This window comes from Melampsora larici-populina, assembly GCF_000204055.1.
Source record: "Melampsora larici-populina 98AG31 unplaced genomic scaffold MELLAscaffold_48, whole genome shotgun sequence".
Taxonomy (NCBI): domain Eukaryota; kingdom Fungi; phylum Basidiomycota; class Pucciniomycetes; order Pucciniales; family Melampsoraceae; genus Melampsora; species Melampsora laricis-populina.
Window position 1 is genome coordinate 445,638 of NW_006768812.1, and position 10,456 is coordinate 456,093.

Genomic DNA, 10,456 nt, shown 5'->3' on the forward strand with positions numbered 1-10,456 from the left:
TAAAGTACACATAGCTTTAACTGGACTTGCTTGCAATTTGATGGAGAACGAGTGCATACTTGTGAGCATCTCAAACCTTTTTTTAATGACACCGAAGATCCTTTCAATTGCTTTTTGAAGACTCGAGTGACGTAGTAGGTTGAAGAGTTCTTTATAATCTTTGGGCCCATTCCTTCAAATAATAACAAGTTCCACAATATGGAGCTAAGAAGCCAGGCTTGTTGGCATAACCTGCGTCAACAAGGTAGTATCAATCTAGAAATTGATAGAAATAAGTATCAATACAAAAACAAAAGGAGTGAGAGAGAGATGTTACTTACCAGGGGGAACCACAAATCTTCCTTGCTGCCAAGCTACCTCCAGAAATCTGGCATCGCAAGCAGATCCCTTGAACCCGGCGAGAACAAATGAGAACATCAGGTTTAATGAACAACCTGCTAGCATGTTCTGGCTTGTAAAACCTTTTTGGTTGCACCAGAGCTCTTGGTCAGAGGGCCTAACAACAGCCCTGATGTGGGTGTCATCAATGGCACCAATACAATCCTTAAAAAAAAGATACCTCTTCAAATCGTTGAGGATTTCAGGTGGGCATGCTGTTTGGGGACCGGGTTGTTTTATATACTGATTTGAAACACGCTCTAGTGCTTCTGCTACTTTGTGGAAGTAGCGGCTTGTTGTTTCTTTTGAATGCTGGAATCATTCAGATGCCATTCAATTCAAGGTGTGGTTTCCAATGATGTAAAGAAACATCATTACTTGTTCTCTAGTATCAATATGTTTTGAAGGCATGAGATAATTGTCCAGGATATCCATCAAGGAGATGAAGGTTGTCGTGTTCATGCGACAGACTTCTTGAAATCTAACTGGACTACCTTCAAAAACCTCTCTAGCGTACTCATTACCTCTGATTTGAGAGGTACAGCAGGGGATATTTGGGGCTAGTTCCGCGGTGAGAACTTCTTGAGCAGCACTCATGTTGAATTCTAATTTGGCTTGGAGAGCATCTTCTATTTCATTTGTTCCAAAAAAATCTTCAGTTTGAATGCTCAGCATCAAATCAAAACCGTTGATAGAGGCTGTTGGAGAGGGGTAATCTGACATGTTGGTGTACAGCTGTATGTACAAAGTTTGGAATCTGGATGGTTTTGGTTTGATTTTACCAAATGCTATACAGCTGAAAAGGGTACATCAATTTTGTACCACAGTTCAATAATGGGTTTTAGTCAAAAACTGTAATTCCAGGACATTAATGTATTACAACTTTACAGTAGTACACAATAATCCGTGGCTACCAAATGGGCCCTTAATGATTTTACCCGAAGCAGGGGAGGCATGTTGTTGGGTTGTTCAATTTCAGAGTAAAGTAATAATTTCTTGGAATATAGATTATTAAGCTCCATGACCGTGTTGTAAAACCTGAGACAACTACATAAGTTGATTAGAATTATCCAAATTTCAATGTTCAAGAGGTCAAAAGCACTTAGGCTTCCTTGTACAAGCTGCCATGCTTGGCTTTTTTATCCCTCAGAAATTCCAGGGTGTTATCTACACTAGTCCAGACAGAATACTTGTGATCAGTGTTTGGCTTTTGAAAGGTGCGCACAGCGTGTAATTGCTACAAAGGTCATAATATTTGTGTACAGAATGGATCAAATCTAGAGGTAAGATAAAAAAAGTAAACACTTACCAAAGAGGCAATTTGATGTACAAAGTCTATGGGCACATCAGCAAAAAGTTGGTCATCCGTACAAGGGTTGGTCTTAAGAATGAATGCATGCTGGACCTGCATTGTCAAAAAAAATTGGCACCAAAAAAAAGAGAAAGAGCAAAATGAAAGGGGAACACTTACCAAGCTAGTAAGATGGTTGATAGTGGGCATTGCGTTGTGGAAAGCAAATCCTCTCCTAACTGGCTCCATTTTATATCCATCAGACTCCCTATTTCAATCTCTATCTTGATCTTAGACTCACTCTCAACTCAGGCTCTCTCTTGATCAATAGGGACACTTCTTGATTTCAATTTTGAAAAGAATTTATCATTTTTCAATTAAAACAAAATGAATTGTTTTTTTATGATATCTTACATAAGACAAAAAAGGAGCTAATTCAGAAAGACAAGAAAATAAAATATAACAATAAAAAGTTAAAAAGGTAAAACAATAACATAACAAATCAAAATTGAACAAAAAGAACCCTAATGAAGGAGAACAAAAACAAAACAGGGATTGGTACAAATTATGTAAAAACGATCAAAAGAAACAAGGAAGGGATAAGAAGTAACTTACAATAAAGATTGGAGTAGAAGTGTGGTGAACCAAACCTGAGTTGCCAAGAAGACACTAGCTAAAAGCTAGAAAAAAAAAGATCAATACATTAAGCAAGATTGATTGATTGGAAAAGATAGAACAAGAGAAAGAGAAGAATAAGAAAAGTAACAAAAGGAAGAACATACCTCAAGTAAGAAAGAAAGAAATCGAAGTCAATAAGTACTGAAGGAAGGGCTGGGAAAGACAGGGAGCAATTAGATAACCTAATCAGATGGAAGGAGAAAAGAGATAAAATGATGTCAGTAGATAGAAAAGGATGAGAACAAGAATAAGGAATGAACGTACCTGGTTTAAAATGGGTGAGAGGTAGCTTGGCATGAGAACAATCGGAATTGATCGGAAGCGCTCGGCGCAAACAGGAGAGAAGGAGGAGGGGCCAAGTTGTGGTTGGGTGATTGGGAAGGTATAAAGGGAGGTGGTTGGTGTTGAAGGAAGGGGGTGTCATTGTGTTGGATTGAGTGTATCAATCAAGAGTTGTTTTTTTGTTTCGAGTTTTTAGTGTAGTGTTCTAAGCTTGGATAGATTGATTGGTAGTAGTAAGGTGTGGTGTGCTAGTTCTATAAAACAAAGTTGATAAGGAAGTGTTTTTTTAGTTAGTTATAAGTAAGATAGAGTGTTAGAAAGGAAAGACTTACAAGTTAAGGGTTTTTGGTGTATTGAAGTTATCTGTTTGTTGTTGAAGTCGAGAAGAAGATTTGTGATTTTCATTTTTATTTTTTTAGCGTATAAGATCTAGAGTTAGGATCAGGGCCTGGTCAGGGCCAGTGGGAAAGGACTGAACCTGGGTTCAATTCCAGGACAAGTTGTGATTTTTGTAATTTGTTTTTTTATTAACTTTGTGTGTGGCTCAGTTGTAGGTGAATAAATAGGGTTTAAAAGCGTGAATATCCTTGTACGGGGTAAATTAGGTTTATGGGAGAGCTTGTGAAGGCGGAAGTGTTAAAATCATCCTGCATGTTTTTTATTAGAACTTTTTTTAGGTTGAGGGCAGCTTCACAGCATTCAAAGTTTCATCCGTTCTCCTTGACGGTTAATCCGCCGGCTCAGCCTATGCTACACTGTGCAGTAGGAGTTCTACAGCGTGGGTGTTAGATTTATACCGTCTGGCTCAAAGTTGGTGAGCAGCTCAAAAGGAAGAAAGAAAGATTATGATCAGAAAATACTTACCAAGTTTTGTAAGTGGCTTTGAGTATTGGCAGCAAATCTATTAGCCCAGTCTTTCAGGGCCTTGGAAGCAGCAGACCTGTCTGGGGTTCCATAGCCAGAAGGCTAGTAATTTTTCTTGAATTATCTGTCTTTTGAATTGATATATTTCCAAAATAAGAAAGAACTTGTCATTTTGTGATGCACAAGCAAAAAAAGAGACAAAAAGAGAAACAGAACTTACCTTACATAGTGCATCAAAGCAATGTTGTATGGTGGTTTGGTTGGGGTCCTGGCTGCTGACATATGCTTGAATCTTGATGCCCATGATCAAAGCATTGAAATCCGGTCAAGTAACATCCTGAATTAAAGAAACAAAACATGACAGTACATAATAAGGGAAGTAAATATAAATCACTCACCTTTAATATGCTAGAGGGCTTTCAAGCGTCCACAGCAGCAGATCCAAGAGTGAGTGATTGATTCGACTCACTCATTTGCTCCTTGGTAATTTGTTGAATATATGCCAGATAACTGATGGTGCTGATGAATTGGTTTTCTGGCCAAGTTTTTTGAAAGAAAGAAGTCACAATCTTTATATGAAGACAACATAAAGGAAAAATTCTAACCTCACATACCTTGAGGACCTCCTCATGAGCATTGCTAGAAAAGTTAAGAGTCTTGGCTATGGACTCCAGATATACATTCTGACTGTGAGTCAGAATGTGTGGCTGGAGAAAAGCTGTGTTGTTGGTTGGCAGTGGCTGTGAAGACGTAGAAGCCACACCTGAAGAAGTTGTGGGATTGAAGGGGTGATGGTTGGCCCAATTGTCCTTCCTGATAGCAGTAGCACGTGCTTCCTGCTTCCTACATACTACATAAAACCAAAGAGAGCAGTCAGCTATTGTACTTGGCTTCAGAAAAGAAACTTACCAGTCTTCACAGACACCTGGGATTCAAGCCCAGTAGTTGGAAGTGAAGAAGACCTATCTTGAACTCAGGTGCACTTTGGTGGCTTCGATTTAGGCATCTTCAAAGAAACCCATCATGACCGGAGTAAGGTTAAAAAAATGGATGTAGTTTTACAGTGTTAAATGAAGATGCAGGAGCTTAACCACTGACAGAAAAAAATTGAAAACACATACACCTGGAGTTCCATCCTTAAAAATTATGTTTTAGAAGCTAATGAGTGTATTCAATGATTGAATTAATATGACAATTGCTTTGATTTCAACTACTAATGTGAATACAATGCATGATCAGAACAGGATCAAACATTGAGGATTATGTGAATGTGAGTAAGAAAAACGGATTGGCTTACCAATGAACAGTTTACAATGCAGGTTTGAGATAAATGGTGGCTCAGATGACAATTGACACAATTTATCCCACAGCTGGTGATTGATCCAATCTTGGAACAAGACAAAAGATAAGAATGGATCAATCAATCAATAAAAAATGAAAAATAAAACAAGTTATAAGTCCAATTGAAACAATGGATTGGAAGATATTGAAAAAGAAAGATGTTGGAAGTTGAATTGAAAAAAAAACAAAGAAGATCCAAGTCAAATTGAAGTACTGGTTGGAAGAGAAGCAGCAACAGTCAACTAAATTATAATCTATGGTGAAAAGGTAAAGTGGAAATATTAAAGTGGAAATGGGAAGTCAGAACGGAAAAAGAAGGTCAAGGGGGATTGGAGACACCAGATTGGCTCTATGGTGGTGGTGCACTGGAGTCTGGATGAGATTTGGAAATGGAATACCTGTGATCCCTATTATAGGTGATTGTCACACCTGTAATAACCCTTGAGTGTCCACCAGCGCATACTTCAAGGTACCAATTATAATCAATTGATCAATCATAAAAATAATGGACTCTTCTTCTCTCTTGGTCTTCATTCATATCTTGCTTATTTTTGAAAAAAATGGAAATGTTTTATTGTGGAAGTTGTGACGCCGGCACTAGAATCGACTAGGGTCCATGTCGCTGTAAACTCTAGAAGATGACTCTAGGTCTTGTGACTGGCTCACCTCGTGTACACTAAAAGTTCGGCCCGACCCGAAGATACAGAAGGCTGTATCATCCGAGTCTCTCCCTTTTCATTGCCAGATGTAACTCAGATGCTATCCATGCATCTGGCACCCCCTAATTAACACAACTCTCCCTTAACTACACGCTCACAAACCGCTCACAAGCCCTTCACACGTTCACAATGGCCTTGACCCGGTATCCGCATTCAAACTCATATACCCAAATTCACAACTTCACAATATACATACACACAACTTCACAAACAACATCTACATACACACAACTTCACAAACAACATCTACATACACACAACTTCACAAACAACATCTACATACACACAACTTCACAAACAACTTCTACATATGCACAAGCTTCACAAACATTGCATGCATTGACTCATCTACTTCTTAACAACTTCACAACGACAACGATTCGATTTCAATCTCAAGACTCTAGACACCATACACCATCAAAATACCTTTTTTATTCAATATGAATATCAATATACCCACTCAAGACCCAACCAACAACTCGGGACCAAAAGACACCACCCAACAAGAAGCCGAATCCACATCTCCAACCACTAATGCTCCCCTCCCACTCCCAACGACAGTGGCCAAGGATCGATATGAGTTGACTTCGCACATCAACCAACACACCCTCCACCTTGGCTACCGAATCTCGATTGTCGATTCTCGACCCCACTTTATTGATTATAAGTGCTATGAAGGCCGATACCAAAACAAACACAATGTCGGAACCTGTCCCTTCTACGCAAAAGCGACATGCAAAATTGACTCAGAACCCGAAGAATGGACACTTCACATTCATGAAGCTCATCATGATCACCCACCTAGGACTCCCAATCTAATAGCCCCCTTGAACTCGAATCTACCACCACCACCACCTGGAGTTTTCCCAAATATTCAAGACCTCCTCAAATCACTCGATAACTATACACTTTCCCTTGGCTACACCATCTCTATTCTCGATTCCCGCCCAAGTTACGTAGATTTCAAATGCTTCAAAGGTCGCACTTGACATAAAACTGCACCTGGGACCTGTCCATTCTACGCTCAAGCCACTCGAATCTCTGAAGATACCCCACATACATTTACCGTCTATGAACCTCGTCATGATCACCCACCAATCCATAAGCGACCTGCTCTTCGACGCCGAGCCGAACCCAAATCAGAAGCCATCGTCACTGAGTCTCCCCCTCCATCAATGACTAATCCAGCTACACTAATTGCTTCAGCTGCTCCCACCCTTCCAGCTCCCCCAATCTTGTCGGAGAAGATGCAAACTTTCATGACACGCATGCAAAGTTTGGACGAAGCCACCTGTGACTCACTCCTCGAAGCTTTTCAGCAGGAATTAGACCTTGCCGAATTGAACACAATCACGAGTGACCACTTGTCGACCTCTAAACACACTCTCAATGAACATGAGGTTATTAGCACACACAAATCAAAGTCCTTTAGAATGGACGACCCCTCATCAGCTAATCCCCACCATCATACTGAAGCTGCTACAACGACCAAACATTCTTCCCCTCATATCGTCATAGCGAAATCCCCAGTACCTGATTTATTACCCCCCACTGTGACTACCAAGGTGAGCATATGACCCTTTCAATCGTGGATCAAATCATCAATTGATGAAGCTAACACTTCCGTGCCCTACTTTAGGACCAGACCAATGAAGAGCCACCTCCATCTCTACCACACGACGACCTAAAAAAGGGGGAAGATGACGAAACCTCAACCTCATCACCACTTGGGAGTGAAGTCTTTTTCAACACTTCCATGACAACAGGCCATGCAATAGACGACCAAACATCCAAATCTGACACTGATAAAAAAAACCCATGCGTATTCTCCACACCACCCTCTTTTGATCTTGAATGTCTAAAGCACTCTGCTCAAAAAGATGAATTGCCTCAAGCAACCAAAAAAGTCAAAGATATCAATACTAATACAGCCAAACCACCAGAACAACAACCTCAAGCGAAAGCTGATCAACAGGAAAACAATGAAAACGAACCACTCACACTCAAAAATATCAACAAATCTCCTGTGTCTCATCCAAACAAGCAGAAGAAGCGCAAGACCTCAGCTCTACCTCTGGTCGCCCGATCCTCAGCTTGACTCAAAGACAGGGCCCAACCCGAAAAAAAAGAATACCCTGAAACCATTATAGGCAAGCACAAATCGGCCGCCAAACCTGTCGATGCGGAAACAACTATTGATGCAAAAACACCTGCCGAATCAGCTTCTGGCAAGCGTCCAGCCTCGACACGCCTCAAAGGCAAGCATCAATCGGGAGATACACATGATGCACCAATTACATCACCTCCCGCTGAAGGCCAGCCTACGGTGACTGAACAGCCACCATCTACCATTACGCCCGGCCTCGCCTCAGAGCCTAATAGTATGTCACGATCCCCTTATGATCTTGATCTCATAGCTCCACTTCCTGATGTAAGTTTATCTCAATTAATGGCTGATTTCACGTCTGAATGAATTACACCAAATTAAATTTCACGCATGTATAACTTTCAGCCAGAATCCGGCTCCGCATACCTAGAAAATGAAACTGCAGCAAGTAGTAGCCTGTCACAACAGGTATGCACCTCATGCGTAAATTATCTCATTTGTTTGTCTCATGCTGACAATTTAAGCAATACTAGGCTATCCCTTGTATAGTTGATCTTCCTCCCTACATACACCCGTTCTTGATCAATGTCACCGATGTCCTTGGGGATGGTCTATGTGCATTTCGTTCCATCGCTGTCTCTCTCGGTCGCCCACAAGAAGAACGACTAATCATTTGCAAGGAGATGGAAGCTGAGCTCACATCAAGATACGAATGGTACGAAGAACACCTCCCAACTCTCTGTCCAAATTACAACATTACAAGATTCCTCCAGATCCTCCAAAACCCACTCGACACAGCACTCCCAGAGCTATACTATCCCATGCCCGGTGGAATGGCACTCATCGCCAATACCTACCAGCAACCTGTGATCTTCTATACCAAACTCGATACCGCCACATCATCCACATACCCATTTTTTACACCTAGACCCCCTCAAATTAAACCGATTGTGATGGCACATATACGAACAAATCATTACATTATCGCCTTCTCTCCCTATCCCAACTTTATCTGAAGAATGGTCCCTCTTACACCAAGAAACTTCAGAGGGATGGTCATGTTTGTATAAAGACAACCAGGCAATATTTTCAATCCTAGCCAGGCAGCTCAGAAAAGCAAGATACGAAAAACTAGATGAAATGCGTGGTGATTATGAACCTCTCATCATCGCCATTGATGATTCAGACTCTGAATCATCAAAAATGAGTGAGTCTGGAGAATCACAAACAAGTAGTGGTAGTGATTAACTTTGTAATTACTGTATGTAGCCATGACATCAAATATATATATATGTTGACGTAACTTAGGAAGATGATCTTACAAGCAAAGATTTTGCTTCTAAGATTATCTGGTTTTCTTGAGACTCACTAAAAATTAGATGCTGTGTTTGACTTCACCATGAAGTCAACTTGGACAAGTTCGCGATAATCCATCTTTTAGCCGCTCATACCTTCAGCTTAGAAGTTTTCAACTGAATTTTGACCTTCACGAACTAAGTAGGGGTAGCTCATGTAACTGCCTTATGTAACTTTGCCTTCATTTTGATTCAACAAATCAAACCACCGTGATGGCTTATCACATCACACCAGTCGATCACACCACTATGGAAGAAACAAACGTGAATATTCAAATTTGTACCGCTACATTCATCTACATTCAAGGTTTGTATCGTCAGCAATCTGATGACCCCGGGTAAGAACACCAGTCCACTTGCAGTAGAATGCTAAATTGACTAGCTCCTTTCTTCAGTCCTTCGGCCAACTTTTGCTATCATCAAAACCTAGGTTTTCGGAAGAATCTTTGCTATGCATGTAAAAAGTTGAAAACCCCGGAAGAAACTGCCAAAGTTCATGAAAAGCTCGAATCAAAAATGTTGAAAGTCAGTATAATATTAGGTAAAATAAAATGAAGCCGTCCAGCTAACTGATTTACTATGCCTGAACCCAGCTTCTAATGTATTTCGATCACTCACTACAAGCCTTAATGTCAGAGGTTTTCCGAATGAAAGTGCCACAATTATAATCGTGACTGTGAACTCATTATTGTGCAGAAAGTTTCATGACTGTGAGGTCTTTATACTGTGTAGAAAGCGCATAATGCTTTTGTGAAGCTTCCGAGCTGAAGCTGTGTGATGATGTGGAGTCACCTTGTGAACATAAAGCTTTGGTGAAATGTTGTGCAGTGTATGTAGCGAACTTGTTAAGGAATTCAATGAAACCTGAGGTCACATTGTGACCGCAGGGTTGTGAATTGGTGAAGTTAAGACGACTTCACATTGTTAAGCACGTGGTGCTGTTGTGAACTTGTGAAGCTGTGAAAATCAGGCTCCTCATTGTTGATGCTGTATTCATGTGAAGTTGTGAAGACTGAGTGTCACATTGTGAACATGTGACGCTTGATTGTGAAGTTGTGAAGTTGTGAAGACTCTGGTTCTCATTGCGAACATGTGGTGATGTATTGTGAAGGTGTGAAGTTGTGAGGTTGTGAAGGTGAGTCTTCACCACCTCACATTGTGAACATGTGGTGCTGAATTGTGAAGTTGTGATGTGGTGAATACTCTGGTTCTCATTGCGAACATGTGGTGATGTATTGTGAAGGTGTGAAGTGGTGAATACTCTGGTTCTCATTGCGAACATCTGGTGCTAGGTTGTGAAGGTGTGAAGTTGTGAGGTTGTGAAGACTCACCTTCACATTGTAAACGTGTGGTGCTTCATTGTGAGCTTGTGAAGTGGTGAAATTGTGATGCTGTGAACTGTGAAGACTGCCTTCACAATGTGAACATGTGGTGCTGATTT